The following is a 23597-nucleotide window of genomic DNA, read 5'->3' on the forward strand; positions in this document are numbered from 1 at the left end:
CAGTATTAAAGTTATCTTGGCCTCTGACCAGGAACTGGGAGCAGTTTCCCCAACTATATATACTCCATTAAATATATCTTTCAAGACTGGGGCCACTTTCTCTGATTTGCATGTAAACCTCAACTGGGAGGCTATCAGGCCCAGCTGCCTTACCACCTGCCATTTTCTTGCACTGTATCCTGATCTCCTCCTCCGTAATCTCACCCTCCAAAACTTTCTTCTGTTCATTAGTCAATTGCGGAAGCTCCGTTTTCTTTAGCCATGCCTCTATACATTCCTTCCTAGGTTGTATATCCTCCCTATAGAGGCTACTCATGTATCTCCGGGCTTCCCCTCTTATATCTACATTGGTGTACAACATCTCCCCAGACTCTGTATTCATTAGATTTTGTATTGAGTTTCTGGCCCTATCCGTTTTAGCCTTCCAAGCCAAAATTGAGCTGCACCTTTCCCCGTACGCAAAATGCTGAAGATTACTCAATTTCCACTTGTCCTGTAATCTTTTGTCGAACTGTGCTTGAAATTATGCCTGCAGCCCCTCTAATTCTCTAGTGAGCAAGGGGACTCTGCCTGATCCCTCCATCAAAGCCTTCTGGAGATCATATTATTCGGCCTTTATCTCTTCAATTTGCTTCTCATCTTCCTGCTTCACCTCACCCCTCTTGCTGACCATTATAGAACTTAATATTGCCCTTAAATATGCTTTAAAAGCATCCCAAACTATTTGCCTTTTTGTAGAGCCCCTATTAGACAGAAAAAAGTAAACAGTCATTTCCCCTAAATTGAGTGCCACCTTCTCGTCCAATAAGATAGTCCTCTCCAACGTCCACCTTCTGTGGCCCATTTTTTGATGGTGTCCTAGGGACAAGACCACAGAAGAATGATCTGAGAACTGCAGGAACATGAGTTACCGCCTCCCCCTCTGCATAAAACTCCTGGTCTACCAGAATGTAATTAATGCGAGAGTGTGGCCCATACTTTTGACTATAAAAAGTAAAATATCTGGCACTCCCCGTCTTGTTACGCCAAATATCAATTAGATTAAATTCAGCCATCATGTTTTTCATCCTAGATGATACTTTGGGAGGGCTAACATAATTAACTTTCGATGTTCTGTCTAGTTCTTTATTTAGAACCAAGTTCAAATCCCCTCCAAGTATAATCGGGGCCGTGGTCTCCAACAGGCAGGATTTCAACTTCATTAAAACTTCTGGATTATAATTATTAGGTCTGTCATATGTTGCACATGATACTGGCCTGCCTTGAATCACCAGATTAGTCACTCACCATCTTCCCGAAAGATCCGATTCATATTTTACAAGCCTTTTTCCAGCATTGTTTCTGATAATTAAAGCCACTGATCTAGTGCAACCTCTCTGATCCAAACACACTATCTCCTGGACTCAACGTAGCTTGCTAAAGAATGCCCCACACTCTTTCCTTTCCAAATGGGTCTCTTGAAGAAGTATAATTTGTGCCTCACTATTCTTGAGGTACTCTATCACCCGGACCGCTTTCTTCCTTGATCTTAAACCATGACATTCCAAGATAGATATTGAACTAGGTTTGGCCTATTCATACTCGGAATACCAGACTCTGCCCTCCTTCAGTACAGCTGAGATATTCTGTGCACTATGCATGCAGACCTGTAACCAGCTACATACTATTGATACACTCTTGTAAATACCCAGTTAGTATTCAGTCACTGTCCATGCACTTGTACAATGACTCAGGCATTACAACAAACAGTGCTAAAGTCAAATGTGCACAATGTATACAGTCCCCTAACTCCCTGTAGACTACGGATTCAGTCATGCAAAAATCGAGATAGTAGCCATGCAAGTCAGCAATCACACTGTCATTCTCTGTCCACTCCTGCAATCATCCTAACAGAACAATGTCCTTATTTAATCCCTGTGCTGAAACATAAGTAGTTATAAACTCACCCTGCTGTCAACTACCAGCACTCTAGGTACCTAGTCACTGTCCATGCACTTGTACAATGGCTCGGACATTAAGACACGTAGGGTACAGTCAAATGTGCATAATCCATGTGGTCCCCTAACCCCCTGCAGACTACTGATTCACTCCTGCAAAAATCCAGGTACTAGCCATGCAGTTCAGCAATCAGACTGTCACTCTCTGTCCACTCCTGCTATCATTCTGACAGAACCATGTCCTTATCTAAACACTCTACTGAAACATAAGCACTTATAAACTCACCCTGCTATCAACTACCAGCACTATAGGTACCCAGTCACTATCTATGCACTTGTACAGTGATTCAGAGATTAATATATGCAGTACTACAATAAAATGTGCCCAACCTATGCGGACCCCTAACCCCCTGCAGACTACTGATTCACTCCTGCAAAAATGCAAGTAGTAGCTATGCAAGTCAGCAATCACACTGCCACTCTCTGTACAGTCTTGTAATCATCATGACAGAACCATGTCTTTTTCTAATCACTGTGCTGAAACTCAAGCACTTTTAAACTCATTCTGCTGTCAACTACCAGTACTCTAACTATCCAGTCACTGCCCATGCACTTGTACAATGACTCAGGTATTAAGACACACAGTGCTACAGTCACATCTGCGCAATGTATGAGGTCCCCTAACCCCCTGCAGAGTACCGATTCACTCCTGCATAAATCCAGGTATTACCTATGCAGTTCAGCAATCACATTGTCAGTCTCTGTCCACTCCTGCAATCATCCTGACACAAGCATGTCCTTATCTAATCTCTGCACTGAAACACAAGCACTTATAAACTCATTCTGCTATCAACTACCAGCACTTAAACTATCCAGTCACTGTCCATGTACTTGTACAATGGCTCAAGCCTTAATAGATGCAGTGCTGCAGTCAAATGTGCACAACCTATGCGGTCCCCTAAGCTTCTGCAGACTACTGATTCACTCTTGCTAAAATGCAAGTAGTAGCTGTGAAAGTCAGCAATCACACTGTCACTCTGTCATCCTGACAGAACCATGTCCTTATCTAATCACTGCACGAAAATGCAGGCCTTTATAAATTAACCATTGTCTTTCATTGCAGTACTCTAATGGTCCAGTCAATATCCATGTACTCATGTAATGACCCAGATACCAATACATCCAGTATTACAATCATCTATCCACTATTGATGCAGTCCTCTAAAAACATAAATACTACTTATTCAGTTCTACAATTATCCAGTTAGTATCTGTGTCTTCAAGTAAATGAATTGTGATTTTAAAAGAAAGTGTTAAAATGATTTTTATATACAACATGTTTGTTTAGTAATATAATAGTATATTTTATAAATTTATTTTAATAATGTCATATATTTTTTATTTAACAGGTTAAGCTCAACATCGTTAAAAAAAACTTATCATGACTAGAATAACACAAAAGAGGCAACAACAAAAAAATGAGTATTATTTTAAGAAAAAACAACAACAAGAATTAGAAGAAGTACAACATGTGGGAAAAAAGAAAAAGTCTTGTGGTAAGAAAACAAAATAATTTATTTAAAAAACTTTGAAAGCCTATAAACAGTGTGCACATTGTGGAAAGTACAAAGAATGCCTCAACAACAAAAAAGAATAAGAAGAAAAAAAGCAAAAATAATGGGAAATCACATTCTAAAGAAATAATGTATGGTAAAAGGAGGAAGAGTCAGTATGAAGAAATTAGAAAGAGAATGTTTTACAATAGCGTTGTCTCTAATTTTTTAAATATGTGAAAAAATATAAAAGAAGATCAGCATTTTATAAAAAAGAAGAAACAGATTGAAACTATTGTTGAGAAGGATTTTCAATTAAAAAGGAAATTATTCATTTTAGTTTGAAACAGAATTCGGTCACTTGATAAGCCAATACATTTTATGAAGGCCAAAAGTAAGAAGAAGAGACTAATTAGCAGAAGTGACTTTTGTGATATTTGTTAGGGTGAATGGAAACACAGTTCAAGTTCAGAGCCTTTTTTTAATGAAGAGAGTTATTTTCAAACCAATACATTATTGCTTGCAGTTGATGCCAGTGGTCGAGCTTATGAGGTTAGAAATGGTTGTCCAATTGAGAAAGAGAAGATGGTTCCCACAAAAATAGAAGAAGTGATAGCTCATGAAGTTCTAGGGAGACGTCCTAAAGCGCCAGTGTATACTTGGGATTGTAGTATTATTTGTAGTATACGCCAGGAATCTATTGATATTCTTCGCAATTTCTTACGAGAATATAGTTGAAAAAAAAGTGTTAAACAAAAGATTAAGATGTTGCAAGGACTAGATCCTTTGAAGAGTGAGAAAAAATACTGGTTTGCAAGGTCATTCACTGGCTTGTCTTTCAGGAAAAGTATGTCAAAGTGTTTTTCATCATTTTAGAATGTTAGCAGTACATCATTCTCAAATGCGGAAGTTAGTGAGAAGATTGTATTACGTAAAAAGTCCAGAAATAATTTTAAATGATTTAAACAGTGCTCTTTTGCATGGAACAGTATCAGATGTTAAAAAAGTTTGTGATGAAATAGAGTTTTGTTACTTTGGTCCTGAAGAAGAGAGTGGACAAAGTGGGACATTGATAGAAATAGGTGTTGAAGAAAATGTGGAAAATAGTAGTACAGAGAAGTTTGAAGAACAAATTACAAAGTTTAAGGTCATTTCGTGTGAAAGGCCAAATTACACTTGTATTTGTTGCCGACGAATTCACTATAGAAATCCGACTAGGACTATTGATCTGTATTTAAAAAGTGATAGAGAAAATAATGATAAATGGAATGAATTTGCAACTTATTTGTTGGTAGAGGATTGCTTTGATTTGGGTACTGATCAGGGTATTTGTAAATATTGTTATAACAAATTAGACGATAATAAAATGCCTGCTAGAGCTGTCCATAATTTTCTAGAGTTGGTAGCTATTCCTCCAGAACTAATAGATTTAAACACGTATGAGTCTATTCTTATTCAATGTGTGCACCCATTTCAGGCTATTGTTCGCATTGAGCCTAAAACAGGTAAATTGCCTCCTGCAGATTTACAGCGAGGATGAAAAGGAAGAGTTGTATATTTACCTCTAGATTTAAAGAAAAATATTGAAACTATTGGTGTAGAGAATGTAGAAAGTGAACCACTAGTTATTCTAGTTAAAGGTGTTCCTACTAAGAGTAAGAAAATCTGGCGGGAATTAGTTGATGTTAGGAAAGTGCAAAAGGCAACATTATATCTTATAAAAAACAATGATTACTACAAAAATGTGTATGTAGAAGAAGAAGAAATACTTTTAGGAGATGATAATGAAACGTCAAGTGGTCAAATTGAAAAAGTTGACGTGTCCAAAAGTGAAGAAATTTATGAACATTATAGTGTACATGCACTTCATTCAAAAGAAGTGATGGGGAATACTATTGAATTATTCCAAATGAAGAAAGCGAAGGGGACTCCCATGAGTGGATGGGCAAAAAGTTTGGAAGCTCGTTGTTTTCCGCAGCTGTTCCCAACTGGAAAAGGTGGTCGATATGACGAACGATCAGTGCAGATTCCTGCGTCAGAATATCGGATAAATAGATTGTATGCAGAAGATCCAAGATTTCGACAATGTATCCCATATATATTTAATCTTTTGTTTGAGAGTGACTTGTATGGACTTTCATCTGCAGTCGACCACATATTAAAAACAGGAGTACATCTTCAAAATGTTTCTGCAAAGGAATTTATGGATAAAGTACATCAGAGAGACGATCATTTAGAATCTCAACTGATTAATTTGATGGCATGTCAGTGTGGTAATAATGAGTATTGGTATCGTCATCATGGAGAACTTAAATGCATGTTAAGGAACTTAGGAACTCCTACATGGTTTGTTACCCTAAGCTGTGCTGAATACGCTTGGGATGATTTACTTAAATTTCTTCGAGAAGCAAATTCAAATATTAAAAATATTGAATACAAAACACCTGGAGAATTGTGCTCTTTGGATCCTGTAAATGTATGCAGATATTTCAATCATAGGTTTGATGCTATGATGTCTTTTATCTGCAATAAAAGAATCCTTCTCTTGGAGAAGTTATTGATTTCTTTTGGAGAAAGGAGTATCAAGCTAGAGGTGCTCCTCATTTACATATGCTGTTATGGATCAAGGATGCACCCAAATGTGGAACTGATTCGGATGACACTGTTTTATCTTTTATTGAAGATTATGTTACATGTGTTATACCAAAAAGAAAAGAAGAAACACATTAAGGCAACAAGTGTTATGATTCCAAAGTCATCAATGTGGCAAATATTGTCAACGAAAATACAAGTCGAAGGAAAAGTTTTATATCAAATGTCATTTTGGATTTCCACTCCCAGTAATATCCAAAGGAAGAGTAAACAGTTTCATGTCAGCAGTGAGACATACCATCACTAGAAAATCTCCCAAAAATACGTACAATTTGAGAAGAAGTGAAGAATCAAAGTATATCAATGATTATAATCCAGTTATTCTCTCAATGTGGAATGCTAATTTGGATATCCAGTATGTTGCGGACAATTCCATTGCTGTTGCTCGGTATGTAACATCATCATACATAACAAAATCAGAAAAGACGGAGTAGAAAGAAATTTTCCATGAGAAGAGTCTTCGTAAGAAATTGTACAGTTTTAGTTTGAAGATGTTATCCCATCGAGAGATTGGAGCGTACGAATGCTCGGATCGGTTGTCGTCTGCAAGTTTATATTCAAAGTCAAGAGGGATCATTTGGGTGAGTCTAGGTCTTGCTGCAACGCAAAATCGAGTACTTAAATCTATACAAGAAATCGAATATTTAGCAGTAAATGAACCGGAAAGTATAGATATTGTCAAAACAAACATGTTGGATACATACTATCCAAATAGAAGTCTTCATCTTGAAAATATATGTCTCTATGAAGTGCTGCAATTTTACAGTTTTAAGAGAGATACTACAGAAAACATAAATGAAGGAAAATATGCAGTGATTGGTTCAGAAGGATGTTTGGTGAAACACAGTAAAGGAAATCTGATTAATCATAGGAAACTGAGTTGTGACACTCCTGATAAAAGATAATTTTACTATTTAGCTCTTTTGCAACTGTTCAAGCCTTGGCATGCGGAATTGGAATTACTTGGAGATTATCAGTGCTATGAAGATTATTTCAATGCATGTAAAGATAGCATTGAATGCACAGTTTTTGCAAATTATCTCAAAATGTTGAATGAAGAAATTGATTAAAAAGCTACTATTGCAGCTGAAATTGCTAGAGACAGTTCTCAAGACAGTCAAATTTCTGCTTCACTGAGTCAAGATCCACTAGGACAACCAATTCTTAAAAATGAAGCAGCAATCGCCATGAGTGAAGTGGAAACAGCAATGCATCAAGCTCAAGAAGATATTATGGACTTAGGGAACTTGGAAGAACAACTAAATATTGAACAGAAAGAAATATATCAGCATGTGGGACAACAGATCGACCATGGTTTTCTTCATGAAAAGAAAGAATGCACATGCACATCATTTCAACCTATCCGGATGTATGTCAGTGCTCAAGCTGGTACAGGAAAAAGTTTCTTAATTAAAGTTTTGACCAGATATCTACGAAAAACAACTGACTCTCATTTGTCTTGTGTTGTAACTGCTCCAACTGGGTTGGCAGCACACAACTTTAAAGGAATTACATTACATCGTTTACTAATGCTACCTGTAGAACATGAAAATAAATTGGAATATCACAAGCTATCTGGAGAAGCTTGTTTTCAAGTTTCAAGAGTGCTAAAGAAAATGAAACTTCTGATTATTGATGAGGTGAGCGTGGTCTCAAACTTAATGCTTGCCTTTGTGCATTTAAGAATGCAGCAAATTTTAAAAACAGAATCCGATGTCTCATTTGGAGGAAAACGTGATAGTTTTTGGTGATCTACTGCAACTTACTCCTGTTAAAAGGCAACCAGTATTTAAAACGCTTGTGCATGAAGATACCAGAAAGTCTTTGGGAAGTGTTGGAAACGTTAACATTTGGTCATATTTTGAATACAAAGAACTCATTAAAAATATGCGACAATAGAGCATGAAGGAATTACTATTATTTTGATGGAAAAATTGAAAACAAAATTGGATTCTATAGAAAAATCTATATCTAAGACTGCTGGTTTAGAAAAGAATTTATATGTATGTGTAAACTGTCTGGTTATTTTACGGCGTAATTTGGATGTGGAAAATGGTTTAGTAAATAGAGCAATGGGAAAAGTTGTTGATTTTGTTAATTATCAAAAAAAAGATGGAATTGAATGTTTGAAAATCAAATTTGATCATATTGAAGAAGTACAAATTGCTCATTGTTCTGCTCGTTTTTTACTTGTTAAAGATTTGTATGTTCATAGAAAGCAGTTTCCTCTTTCTTTGGCATATGCGGTGACTATTCATAAATCTCAAGGTTTAAGTGTAGACAGTGCTTTGGTAAACATTGGAAGTACCGTATTTAAAGAGGGTATGGCATATGTTGCTTTATCAATAAACACACAATTTGAACAAGGGAGTCCTAGGGAAAATTTTAAAGACCACTAAAGGATTATATCCTCAAGCAACTATTAACAAAACACAGAAATCCTAGGGTTTATGGACTACCTCTAAGTATTATTTAAACCTATGTGGTAGTAAACCTGACTGGTGAAAAGGTAATGGATACAATATGTGTAAGGGCAGATCCCTTTAAGGACGAAATCCCTCACTCACCAATGGTGACATGCTTCATCATAGGGACTCTCCTACCAAGGGAAAAACCTAGTTCCCTTGGGGGCTACGACCCCCTCACTGAGAGGGAGGAGCTCAGGGATGTTTTATCTCTAGTATTTAGGACTGACTAAGTCCAAAGATGATGAGCAAGAAAGTGTGAGCAAGGGTGCAGCGCAAAAAATAATAAAGTTAGTGAATATGTGAAAAATGGTGATGAGCTAAAACTGGCTAGGAGGCACCAAAGCCAACTTTAATCAAAAGGTGCCTACTGTCAGAATTTAAAAGGCAGTACACCTGCAGTATGGATTTAGAACTGCTATGGTGTGGGTTTTAGATGGTCAACATGTTTCAGCCCACGAAGACCAAAGGTGGATCGGGCTTTCGTCAGGACCTATTAGGGAAAACGCTACTGCACGAGAATAAAGTGAATAAACTATAAGAAAAAAGGATATCGGGCCAATGCAATATCATCGGCCTGTATCTGAACCTGCATGCACCTAGAATGAAAAGAAGATGCCACATGTCAGGAGAAAGTAATATATGTCATGACAGTATGAAAAGTTTACTAAAAAACAAGATCTGCATATACATAAACAAAAGTCAGAGATGCCTAACCCGCAAAGGCTGGGTACAGGATGTCACCTCTCGCCTGGCAACCGCTCAGGAAGGCAGCACCGCTCTACAAAAAAACGGGGTTTCAAGATATTGTGGGGTGCGATAAAAGTCATCAAAATCCCGGAGGATGATCGTATGGTGGTCAGACGCTTAACATATCGATCATAAAGAGATTACCATTAGTATGGGGAGCTATAAATCATGAAGAAAGAAGAGGGGTGAACCCATATAATAACACCCTCTACACAAGTTTATGGGATTTAAGTAGGAGCTCAAAAAGATACTAAACACTTAGCCTACTACCCATCAATCTCACTAAACAGAAGTGGAACTAACCACAACCTGTGTGCGGGACAAACTGGAACGTCTAACAATCAGCATCGAAGTCTCAAAAGACTGCATAATTCGTTAAAACTGCCGCGCTGATAGGCATCAACAATGCTAGAAACCACTCACCTATCCGTCGGTACCGCTACTCCGGGAGAGCCTGCTGCCGGAGGTAACTGCAAGTACACGACCGCGCTCTAAAATAGCCAGTATCGTAACATCCTAATCGCGCTCAGGTGGAGATAGTAGTGTGTAATTGTCGCGCATGCCCAGTATAGAGTGTGTTACACAGCGCATGCGCGGAGTCAAAACACCATTTGTTCAAGATAACAGTAACTGTGTTCTAATGCGCAGGCCCAAAGAAAGTCCTGCTAGGTCGTGAAATGGAATAAAAATGTGCTGGTATGATTCCTATAACAGAGGGGCCGTGTCGTGACCTGGCTACCCACACGTGTCCACACTATTATGAAATAAATAAATACCCTGCAGTGGTGAGGACACATACGTCAACCTCCGAGTCTAAGAGGAGATTGACATCGCGGCCGCTTAAAGGGTGAAGAATGGTAACACAGGCAATGTTCACAGATTGTACACGCAAAAGCGCTATGTACAAAAGTGGATTTCTGGGTAAAAGGAAAAGGATAGGAGCCCATATAATGGATATGTGGGCGCTCCTGGGTAGAACCACGGAGTATAAAAGCAATAATATACCCTCAAGAGAGTTAGGGATGTTGGAATAAACCCGTGTCAGTGACTAGGTGTATTGAGTAGACCCACAGTGGGCGACGCAGCAAAAAAACCAACACAACACAGTATAACAACAAAGTGGGTGAATGTAGTCACTGAACCACACAAGTAAAGATAACAGGGATGCTCACCCCGAGGTGCACTAGAGTACAAAACTAAATTGCAGCTCAAGGGCCAACAAACCAAGGCACTACAAACAGAAAGTAATACCAAATGGCAGGGGACTTCACCCGGAGGGATTGGCACTTGAACCTGAGACCCATCAGTAGTGTTAAAGTGACACCCAGGGAATGTCATCATTCAGACCAGACTTATCAGTGTCCAATTTATAAACCCATCGTTGTTCTTTCTTGAACAGAAAAGAAGAAATATCTGTCAAGTGAGTGGGAATAAAAGGGCGTTCTAACACAGTCCACTTCAAATCTTGGGGACTATGCCCAGCCGTCACAAAATGTTGGGTCAATTTCGTGGAAATTTTCTTGCAGCGAATAGTGCTCTTGTGTTCCAGTATGCGTGTCTTCACCTTACGTGTCGTAATACCAACATACCGGAGTAAGCAGGGGCACGTGATAAGGTAAATTAGAATATTGCTGTCACAGTTTGTATGACCAGCCAGAATCCAAGGTTTCAAAGTCCCAATACCAATCTCGGTGGTGTGTGCAGTGTGTGCGCATGCAGCACAGTTGCCACAGGGGAAGTGCCCACGTACTCTCGGCAAGTCCCACAATGTGTCTTGAAGATGTTTCCTGTTCTCAAGTGGGCGGGTATGTACAAGCCTATCTCTGATGTTGGTACTGCGTCTGAAAGCAAACAAGGGACGAGGTAAAGGGGTCGTCCCGATATTAAGTATCTTCCAGTTTGCCAAAATGCTTTTCTTGATCTGATTCGAAAAGCTACAGAATGTATTGACACAAGTCAGTCTGTTCGTCGTTTCTTTGGGACTGCTCATTTCAAGTAATGCAGCCCTGTTATTGTTCGCTGCACGTTTCAGAGACTGTTTTACCAACTTTTTGGGGTAGTGTCTGGTCACTAGCTGATTTGACAGTACTCTAGCATGTTCGTAGTACTTGTCCGTCGTAGAGCAGTTCCTCCTAATTTGCAGAAACTGCCCGAAGGGCAGGTTTTGGCGCAAGGCTTTAGGATGGAAACTGTCATATAGCAAAAGTGAGTTTCTTGCCATCGGTTTCTTATACAATTCGGTGCGAAGGCCACCGTCAGCTGGAAAGATCAAAACATCGAGAAAAGGCAAACTCACTCTGCTGAACTCACAGGTGAACCTCAGAAAAGTATTACGGGTGTTTAACCAAGCTCTAAAGTCAGTGATGGAAGACAACGACCCTGTCCAAATGACAAAAACATCATCAATGTACCGTCTCCAACAACGTATGTGATGTCTATATGGGTTGAGAGGGCACAAAATGTGTTCCTGTTCAAAACTATGGACATAGAGGTTCGCTAAGCTCGGAGCGAACACATTGCCCATAGATGTACCGGACACTTGTAAGAAAAGCTGTTCCTCAAATCTGAAAAAATTCTCCTTCATGGCGATACGGGCACAATTCATAATGAAGGGCACAGGAGTGATGGAATCAGGAGCATGCTCCATGAGCAAGTCCTCAATCTTGGCTAAAGTCTCATCTTGTGGAATGCAGGTGTAAAGCGATTCCACGTCAAAAGAGACAAGGAAATCGCTGTCCACGTTGAAGTCAATTGTTTCAATAAGATTGAGAACATCTTTGGTGTCTTTGAGGTAGGTTGGCATGTCCAAAACAAGTGGATGTAAAAAATTATCCACAAAAGTGGACAGCGGTTCCAACAGAGACCCCAAACCCGAGATGATGGAACGTCCCGGAGGTGGCCTCTGTGCTTTATGCACCTTTGGTAAAACATAAAAGTATGGAATAACAGGATGGTTTTGAATAAGAAAACCTGACTCCTGCTCAGTAATCCAACCATTTGTTACCGCCTCCTCTACCATGATTTTGATCTCCTGTTCCAATCTAGTGGTAGGGTCTTCACGTAGGGGTTTATAAAACTGAGTGATACCCAACTGTCTCAAGCATTCCGCGCGATACGCAGAAGAGTCCATTATCAATATGGCCCCGCCTTTATCCGCTGGTTTGATAGTGATCGTCTCATGACAGAGGCACAAGCAGGCCCGAGTCACGAAACGACGTAGTGATCAATCTGAGTGGTCGAACCATCAATGAGGATGAACAGGCTCTCCTCAACAAAGGTTTAGGGTTCGTCCCTACCTTCCTTTTTTTTTTTAAATGATTTTATTTACAGTTTGTGCACCTCATAAAAAAAAACCACATCAGCATAAATACATATCAGGCGAGTGCAATATGCAGTACATGAAATACAATAAGAGATTTATAAAAGCAGATTTAGAATTTTAAAACCTAACTCGACTGATTACTGGTCATCTCCCTCCAAATTGAGACCGGCGCCCAAAATTTTTGACCAAAGTCGCGCATTTTTTTACCCTTCTGTTCATACAAACCGGTCTCAATATTATGAATGCTCAACAGCCTAGAGAGCCACATTTGAAAAGAGGGGGCCATAGTATCTTTCCAGCCTGAGGAGATTAAAATCCTCAATACCGCAACCGACATAAAAACCAACGCTTCTTCGGTTTGAGACAGTTTTTGCTTATTATCACAACCCAGCAGCATCAGGGTAGGAGATAGATTGATCTTATGACCTAGCAGCCCCTCCCAAAACTTACACACTTCCCTCTGTACTGAGGCTAGTGAGCTGCAATGAAAAACCATATGCAGGAGATCAGCTTGCCCGGCATTGCATCTAGGGCATCTATCATCCCCCCTGACCCCCAGGCATATAATTTGGCTGGAGAATGATATAGATTAAATATCGTTTTATAATGCTGGGCCCTCAGGTTGGTAGATCTAAAAACTTTTTTATTCAAGGAAATGGCCAGGTCCAAGTCAGCATCAGGGTCAGCTAATTTCCGTGCCAGAGAAATTTCTGTTTTTTCCATATCGTCTGGTATTTCCATGATAAGCTGCTTATATACCAATTTAATCTTTTTAGGCCCAACCATTAACAGTTCGATAACAGAAACAACTCCATTGACAGGGGTTTTGGTCTCGCTGCCTTTAATGCCTGGGCAACTTGACCTTACAGGAACCACTGATTGGTCGGGATACCATACTGATGTTGGATGGTATCAAAACCAAGCGGGACATGGTCTCCCCAAATGTCGCCGAAAGACCTAATACCAAAATTTCTCCAAATCTGTAAATTCCTATGGGACCCGACATAGGGGAGTAAACTAGAGTTCCAGAGCTGGAGATAACGATTCACCTTTACAAGCTTCGAGATAGACCTCCAAACCTCCCAAACCCCTTCCAAGATCTTCAATTGAGGCCTCTTATAATACCTACGGTCCACCTCACGCCACAGCAACCCAACAGCCTGTTCCCCGATTAATCTGAGTGGTCGAACCATCAATGAGGATGAACAGGCTCTCCTCAACAAAGGTTTAGGGTTCGTCCCTACCTTCCATGGTGATTTTTTTCAGATTAGACAAGAACTTGCGCAGTTTTTTCGCAAGATCCGTCTCCAATTCTTTTTCCGTGATAAACATCTGGAACATACGGATGAGGTCGAAACGAACACTGGCCTTAGGAATAAATCAACATTTAATCCTCTGCCTCATCAGGTTCCACTGCAGGTCCTCACGTTTGAGCAAGCTGTAATCAGCCAAGTCTCCCAATTACGTACTAAGGAGGCCAGACAATTTCAAAACCTGAATAAAAGAGAGCGGCGGGCCATGCAGTCCCTAGCTATAGATGAGACAATCACTATCAAACCAGCGGATAAAGGCGGGCCATAGTGATAATGGACTCTTCTGCGTATCGCGCGGAATGCTTGAGACAGTTGGGTATCACTCAGTTTTATAAACCCCTACGTGAAGACCCTACCTTCGGGCAGTTTCTGCGAATTAGGAGGAACTGCTCTACGACGGACAAGTACTACGAACATGCTAGAGTACTGTCAAATCAGCTAGTGACCAGACACTACCCCAAAAAGTTGGTAAAACAGTCTCTGAAACGTGCAGCGAACAATAACAGGGCTGCAGTACTTGAACTGAGCAGTCCCAAAGAAACGACGAACAGACTGACTTGTGTCAATACATTCTGTAGCTTTTCGAATCAGATCAAGAAAAGCATTTTGGCAAACTGGAAGATACTTAATATCGGGACGACCCCTTTACCTCGTCCCCTGTTTGCTTTCAGACGCAGTACCAACATCAGAGATAGGCTTGTACATACCCGCCCACTTGAGAACAGGAAACATCTTCAAGACACATTGTGGGACTTGCCGAGAGTACGTGGGCACTTCCCCTGTGGCAACTGTGCTGCATGCGCACACACTGCACACACCACCGAGATTGATATTGGGACTTTGAAACCTTGGATTCTGGCTGGTCATACAAACTGTAACAGCAATAATCTAATTTACTTTATCACGTGCCCCTGCTTACTCCGGTATGTTGGTATGACGACACGTAAGGTGAAGACACGCATACTGGAACACAAGAGCACTATTCGCTGCAAGAAAATTTCCACGAAATTGACCCAACATTTTGTGACGGCTGGGCATAGTCCCCAAGATTTGAAGTGGACTGTGTTAGAACGCCCTTTTATTCCCACTCACTTGACAGATATTTCTTCTTTTCTGTTCAAGAAAGAACAACGATGGGTTTATAAATTGGACACTGATAAGTCTGGTCTGAATGATGACATTCCCTGGGTGTCACTTTAACACTACTGATGGGTCTCAGGTTCAAGTGCCAATCCCTCCGGGTGAAGTCCCCTGCCATTTGGTATTACTTTCTGTTTGTAGTGCCTTGGTTTGTAGGCCCTTGAGCTGCAATTTAGTTTTGTACTCTAGTGCACCTCGGGGTGAGAATCCCTGTTATCTTTACATGTGTGGTTCAGTGACTACATTCACCCACTTTGTTGTTATACTGTGTTGTGTTGTTTTTTTTGCTGCGTCACCCACTGTGTGTCTACTCAATACACCTAGTCACTGACACGGGTTTATTCCAACATCCCTACCTCTATTGAGGGTATATTATTGCTTTTATACTCCGTGGTTCTACACAGGAGCGCCCACATATCCAGTATATGGGCTCAAATCCTTTTCCTTTTACCCAGAAATCCACTTTTGTACATAGCACTTTTGCGTGTACAATCTGTGAACATTGCCTGTGTTACCAGTCTTCACCCTTTAAGCGGCCGCGATGTCAATCTCCTCTTAGACTCGGAGGTTGACGTATGTGTCCTCACCACTGCAGGGTATTTATTTATTTCATAATAGTGTGGACACGTGTGGGTAGCCAGGTCGCGACACGGCCCCTCTGTTATAGGAATCATACCAGCACATTTTTATTCCATTTCACGACCTAGCAGGACTTTCTTTGGGCCTGCGCATTAGAACACCGTTACTGTTATCTTGAACAAACGGTGTTTTGACTCCGCGCATGCGCTGTGTAACACACTCTATACTGGGCATGCGCGACAATTACACACTACTATCTCCACCTGAGCGTGATTAGGATGTTACGATACTGGCTATTTTAGAGCGCGGTCGTGTACTTGCAGTTACCTCCGGCAGCAGGCTCTCCCGGAGTAGCGGTACCGATGGATAGGTGAGTGGTTTCTAGCATTGTTGATGCCTATCAGCGCAGCAGTTTTAACGAATTATGCTGTCTTTTGAGACTTCAATGCTGATTGTTAGACGTTCCAGTTTGTCCCGCACACAGGTTGTGGTTAGTTCCACTTCTGTTTAGTGAGATTGATGGGTAGTAGGCTAAGTGTTTAGTATCTTTTTGAGCTCCTACTTAAATCCCATAAACTTGTGTAGAGGGTGTTATTATATGGGTTCATCCCGCTTCTTTCTTCATGATTTATAGCTCCCCATACTAATGGTAATCTCTTTATGATCGATATGTTAAGCGTCTGACCACCATACGATCATCCTCCGGGATTTTGATGACTTTTATCGCACCCCACAATATCATGAAACCCCGTTTTTTTGTAGAGCGGTGCTGCCTTCCTGAGCGGTTGCCAGGCGAGAGGTGAGATCCTGTACCCAGCCTTTGCGGGTAAGGCATCTCTGTCTTTTGTTTATGTATATGCAGATCTTGTTTTTTAGTAAACTTTTCATACTGTCATGACATATATTACTTTCTCCTGACATGTGGCATCTTCTTTTCATTCTAGGTGCATGCAGGTTCAGATACAGGCCGATGATATTGCATTGGCCCGATATCCTTTTTTCGTATAGTTTATTCACTTTATTCGCGTGCAGTAGCGTTTTCCTAATAGGTCCTGACGAAAGCCCGATCCACCTTTGGTCTTCGTGGGCTGAAACATGTTGACCATCTAAAACCCACACCATAGCAGTTCTAAATCCATACTGCAGGTGTACTGCCTTTTAAATTCTGACAGTAGGCACCTTTTGATTAAAGTTGGCTTTGGTGCCTCCTAGCCAGTTTTAGCTCATCACCATTTTTCACATATTCACTAACTTTATTATTTTTTGCGCTGCACCCTTGCTCACACTTTCTTGCTCATCATATTTGGACTTAGTCAGTCCTAAATACTAGAGATAAAACATCCCTGAGCTCCTCCCTCTCAGTGAGGGGGTCGTAGCCCCCAAGGGATCTAGGTTTTTCCCTTGGGAGGAGAGTCCCTATGATGAAGCATGTCATCATTGATGAGTGAGGGATTTCGTCCTTAAAGGGATCTGCCCTTATACATATTGTATCCATTACCTTTTCACCAGTCAGGTTTACTACCACATAGGTTTAAATAATACTTAGCGGTAGTCCATAGACCCTAGGATTTCTGTGTTTTGTTAATAGTTGCTTGGGGATATAATCCTTTAGTGGTCTTTAAAATTTTCCCTAGGACTCCCTTGTTCAAATTGTGTGTTTATTGGTATATTGAGCAGCCACGGCTGCGAGTCCATTTTATATTTCTCATACCCTTCTTTTTTTCGCTTACACTCCCGGTGAGCTTTATTTTGATTTAGAAGCGGTTGTTGTACATATAATTGTCCATTACACTACACACCAACTTTCTAGGATGGCTGAACGTCCAGGGTTAGCATTTGATGATACAATGGCCACTCCCAGAATTATAGACACTTTTCAAGGGGGCAATCTGGCACAGGGAGATGATTGGACCAAGTTACTAACACTCAGCAAATCCCATTCCCGGGTGTATATACATGGTGCCATCATGACTGAGTATTTGAGGGGCAATTGTGCACCAACAGGATTGATAGTCACTAATGCTCCCCGTCTTTTCCTTGATGATAAGGTCTTCCTTCAGGATTGGTCCCTGATAGCTTGGCGTTGCATGCGTGAGTGGCTGATTCTCATCATTAACACAGCCAAACGCGTAGCTGATACCATCCTGATTGAGATTCAGACCTTGGAGACACAGATCAAAGTAACCCTCACGGGTGCACAATTCAAGAAGCAGAACGAAGAGAACAACAAGAACAACAAAGAGTTCAAAGATTCTGTCTTATTAACAAAAATTAACAAATTTAAGAAGGACCTGGCGCGCTTTTCAATGGAAAAGGTGTATCCATACACCAGCAGCGAATACGTACCTCCCCAGTTCAATAGACAAGGCAGGAGATATGGGTCCAACTACTCTACCTCTGGGAGCGACGAATGATCAAGCGACTCTGAAGCCTCAAATCAGGGCTCTACACAAAGGAAAGGGCCTGCTCGTACCAACAGGGGCCAATAGAGGAACCAACAGGGTGGCCCACCACCTTTTCCATTACAACCTCAATGGTGGACACCGGGACCCTATGGTATCCCCCCTGTGTCTCCACAAGGTCATATGTTTCCGTTTCAACCGCAACCCCAGCTGTATTCCAACCAGTCTTTTTTAGACTTTGGCCGAAACAGGTCAAGAGGAAAACGCCGGAACCAGAGATCTCAGGTTCACTGGGCGGACAATCCACCAGCACGGTCCACCAGGAGCATGACAGAGGCACAAGCAGGCCCGAGTCACGAAACGACGTAGTGATCAATCTGAGTGGTCGAACCATCAATGAGGATGAGCAGGCTCTCCTCAACAAAGGTTTAGGGTTCGTCCCTACCTTCCGTGGTGATTTTTTTCAGATTAGACAAGAACTTGCGCAGTTTTTTCGCAAGATCCGTCTCCAATTCTTTTTCCGTGATAAACATCTGGAACATACGGATGAGGTCGAAATTTATGTTGCTTTATCCCGAGTCAGAACTTTATCTGGATTGCATTTGATTGATTTTGATGAGAGAAAGATTAGTGCAGCTGTAAATTGAGTAAGAGAGTATAATCGGTTAAGGAGACTGTATGCTCCCAATTTAGGTGAATATCCTGTATATGAAAAGCATGTAGTAGGTCGAAAAAGAAGGTATGAGAATATCTATAGTGAAGTTAAAGAGAAGGAAAAAAATTAAGATAATGTTGAGATTACAAGCAAAAAGAAAAAGGACACTATTGAAGAGATTGTCGGATATCGGTTAGAAAATAGTTCAGGTATCAACTGCTATGCTAATGTAGTGGTAAATGTTGTACTTTTTCTAGAAAATCTGCAACAGCAAATTATGGAGAATCAAGAAAAAAGGTTTTGTTCCTTGTTGCATTCTATTTTTGAAATATTGAGAACTGATAAAAGTAAAATCCAAAGTGTTTCTGATATTCTGAATCTTCTGGATATATGTTCTGGTTCTACGCAATTTAAACAGAATGTGCATCAAGATGCTCAGGAATTTCTAATGTATATGCTTGTAGTATTAGAAGATGAAGGAATACAAATTGAAAATCTATTTGGACTTCATTATAAATTGGAACATGAATGTGAAAATTGTAGGTTTACTTCTACCACTCACATAGACACTGAAAGATTCACATTTAACAATATCAGACGGTAAAACAGTGTCTTTCAACAAAGTAAAACAGCAAATCAAAACATGGAGTGTAGCCAATGCAAATCAGAAATGTTATCAACACTATTTATACAAAATTTTGGACAATATATAATTTTAATGATGCAACGTTGTACAGCTGATGGAAGAAAATTGGAAACTTTAATTACAAATTTTGTAGCAAGTCAACTATCAATATCAGGAAGAACTTTTGTAGCAGTAGCAATTATTTTCCACGATGGTTCTTCTACAACATCTGGACATTACACTGTCTAGTTAAAATGTAATAAAGGATGGACATATTGTAATGATACTCATTTGGTTTTTAGATCTTGTTTGCCGAACGAATTACCAAATTCATACCTAATATTTTTAAAGCCAAAGTTCTAAGAACATAATTCGGCCTATTGGGAATATGTTAAAATGTATTAATATGATTACTTTGGACAATTTCAGTATAACGGATTTCAGGAATATCATTTGGCCTAGAGGAAAGACATTAATATGAACTAAGCACTTTTTCTGGGATATTCTGACAGCATATATTTTAAAGAACATCATTTAGAGTATATGAAAATTATAAAGAACTGTTGATTGAATTATTGTTTCGGTTCTTTCATATTGTAGTAACAAAATTCTCTTACAAAGAAGCATTTTATATATGTGTGATTTGTACTATATGATATGTTATTGAGGATGTTATTTTTATGCAATGTGCAGAGATAGTTGACTATGTTGAAAATATTTTTGACACAGATTTGTTTTTTTTTTAAACAATCTTCTTGATTGTTTTATTCTTTTGCCCGCTGTTATGTGATGAGTAACATTGAAATTACTATTTATAGTGAAATTCAATATATTCTGAGAACAGCAAAAAAGGCAAACAAAATAATTTATATTATGCTTAAATTATGTTGTGTTTATAAAATTATAATATTATAAATTATAACTGTATTTTTTCTTCTCTTTGACAGATCCTAATTCTAAAGTTCAACATTTTTAAAAATGTAAATTATAAAAAACAACTGCAAAAAATGTTTAGAATATTTTGATATCTACTACTGTAAAGGTAAGATTAAGTAATGCAAACACTATCCATGCACTATTACATTCAACTGTGCACTATCTATATAAACCTCTAACCAGCTACTTACTAAGGTACTACTCATGCAGCCTAGGAATCTTCCTGTCTGTCCCATGCACTTCTCCAATCACCAATCCAGCACTATCTACTTATCCTATCACTCCGCCAATAACTAAGCACTTATAAAATCACCATGCAGTGTGTTTGCATCACTGTCATCTTTCCAATTACTAGTCAAGTACTTATGGAATGTCCTAGCCACTAAGAAAAGTATACAAACTACATTCTATGCACTATGCATGTACATCTCTAACCACATACATACTATTGGAACAGTCTTGTAAATACTAAGGTACTACCCATGCTCCATAGGAATCCTCCTGTCAGTCCCATACACTTCTCTAATCACCCACCCAGCACTATCTACTTATGCTATCACTTTGACAATATCTATCCACTTATAAATTCACCAGACATCCTGTTTGTAGCACTGTAATTATTCCACTTACTAGTCATGTACTTATGGAACGGCCTAGCTACTAACACAAGTACACCTACAATATTCTGTGCCGAATGCATATAGACCTCTAATCAGATACATACTATTGGTACACTATACTAAATACCCAAGTAGTACCCATGCAGCCCAGGAATCTTCCTGTCAATCCCATGCTCTTCTACAATCACCCATCAACTACTATCTACTTATCCTATCACTCTGCCAATACCTCACCACTTATAAATTCACCAGGCACTCTGTTTACAGCACTGTCATCATACTAGTTACTAGTGATGTATTTATAGAATGGCCTAGCCACTAACACAAGTACACCTACAATATACTATGCACTGTGCTTCCAGATCTCTAAGCAGATACATACTATTGGAACACTCTTGTAAATACTAAGATACTACCCATGCAGACTAGGAATCCTCCTGTCAGTCCCACGCACTTCTCTAATCACCCATCCACCACTATCTACTTATGCTATCACTTTGCCAATATCTATCCACTTATAAATGCCATCAGTGATGTGATGTCATCAGTGATGTGATGTCATCAGTGATGTCATTTGAGATGTCATCAGTGATGTCACTGACCATGTCATTATTGATGTAATATGTGACATCATCAGCAGTGGATTGCGGGCGCGCGAGATGTAGTTAGTACAACTAACTATATCGGAAATGTCCAGCTAACTATAACACCCCTAAAACCTATTGTTTTTTTCTGTGAATTTCTAAGGTTTTTTAAATGCTAATTCCTAACTATATCATGCCTGAAACCTATGGTTTTTTCAGTGAATATATATATATTCACAGAAAAAAACATAGATTTCAGGGGTGTTATAGTTAGCTGGACATTTCACTCGTACAAAACCTTAGAAATTCCTCCGTTATAGTTAGTTCTGCTAACTATAACTCGCGCGCCCGCAATGCACTGCTGATGATGTCACATATTGCATCATTCATAACATGGTCAGTGACATCACTGATGACATCTCAAATGACATCACTGATGACATCACTGATGACATCATCCACTGAATGTGGTTTAGTTTGAAATTTAAATATGTATTATATATATACCAATCTGTATTGAAGATTGAGTGGATATATAACTGTCTGGATGGAGGATTTAGTAGCTGTCTGACTGTTTAAGTGAGTAATTAAAAGTGTCTCACTTAATACATGGATTAGTAACTAAACTATGTGAATGTGTGCAGCACTGTCTCTGTTGTTGTATGACATGCTGCATCAGTTGGTCACTAACTACATGAGTGTGTATATTAGTTATTGATTAGTTGGGGGAGTATTTGCATGGGACACTGAGTTTGTGTGTGGTTGGATGGGGTGTGTGTAACTCTATGCATAGATGTGTGAATGGTTGATTGACTAGGTGTATAGGTTTAAGAGTGCATGTGGAAACAGTTGTTTGGGTGACTGAGTGTATTTATTTGTGTGTTGGTGAGTGAATATATGTTTTAGTTGTACATCTTCAACAAAGTAAAAAAATAAAAGGCATTGTATGTGAGTTGGTGTATATAAATAAGTATGTGTAAGAGTCAGTGATTGTGAGAGTAACTATATGAATGAGTGTATAATTGTAATGGTGATTTTTTAACATATTAACTATGAGTTACTATGTGTTTGAATAAATGAGGTGTTGTTGGATAATTGTGTAAGTGAGTAAATGTAAGTGTGATTAATTTTTTTCATGAGTGAGTAGGATGACTGCATAACCGACTAAGTTGACTGCTGATGTGTCAATATCTATATATGTGTATAAGTGCATTTGATAGTGTTCTATTCATTAGTGACTGCATGTATAAATCATTCTGTTGTTGAATGGGTAGTTGTGTGTGTGTAGACTTAGGAATCAGTGAGTGGGTATGTAGTAACTGGTATTGGTGTGTCAATGGTTTCAAATATGGTACTCTGTATTTTACAGTGAGTGATGAAAGTTTATACTAGTGTATGATGAGGTGTATGATGAGGTGTATCAGATTGTCACGTGGATGATGTAATCAGTGATGTCATTTGAGATGTCATCAGTGATGTCATCAGTGATGTCACTGACCTTGTCATGAATGATGCAATATGTGACATCATCAGCACTGCATTGCGGGCGCGCGAGTTATAGTTAGCAGAACTAACTATAACAGAAACATTTCTATGGTTTTGTACAAGTGAAATGTCCAGCTAACTATAATACCCCTGAAACCTATGGTTTTTTCTGTGAATTTCTAAGGTTTTTTAAATGCTAATTTCTAATTAGAACGTCTCTGAAACCTATGGTTTTTTCTGTGAATTTCAAAGCTTTTTTAAATGCTAATTTCTAACCATAACGTCTCTGAAACCTATGTTTTTTTCAGCGAATTTCAAATGCTATTTTTTAAGTGTGATAGTAGTTATAACTATTTTTTCTACTGATTTTCTACAGTTTTTTACTGTTTATTTATAAATATTTTATTAATTAAATAACATTATATAATTTTTTGAAAATTGCAAAAAAGAAATTAATAAAAAAAATCAAACTGAAATATTGATTAATTTTCTTGTTTTCATTTTTGATTTTAATATATTTATATTATTTTCTTTAAAAAAAATCCAATTTTTTTTGGAGTCGCGCACTCAAAGTGTACA

At 39.2% G+C, this 23597-nt stretch overlaps 1 long non-coding RNA gene across 1 annotated transcript in view; it reads left to right on the top strand.

Annotated features, from left to right (window-relative positions):
- Window positions 1-3357: 3357 nt before the first annotated feature.
- LOC146798015 (uncharacterized) overlaps window positions 3358-23597 on the top strand; it is a 56448-nt gene continuing 36208 nt past the window's right edge. The window contains exons 1-2 of the long non-coding RNA XR_014969088.1: window positions 3358-3493; window positions 20341-20435. This is a non-coding gene — a long non-coding RNA (uncharacterized LOC146798015). The remainder of the gene's footprint in view (window positions 3494-20340; window positions 20436-23597) is intronic.

Source organism: Triturus cristatus, chromosome 9 (genome assembly GCF_964204655.1).
Source record: "Triturus cristatus chromosome 9, aTriCri1.1, whole genome shotgun sequence".
In the NCBI taxonomy this organism is placed as follows: Eukaryota; Metazoa; Chordata; class Amphibia; order Caudata; family Salamandridae; genus Triturus; species Triturus cristatus.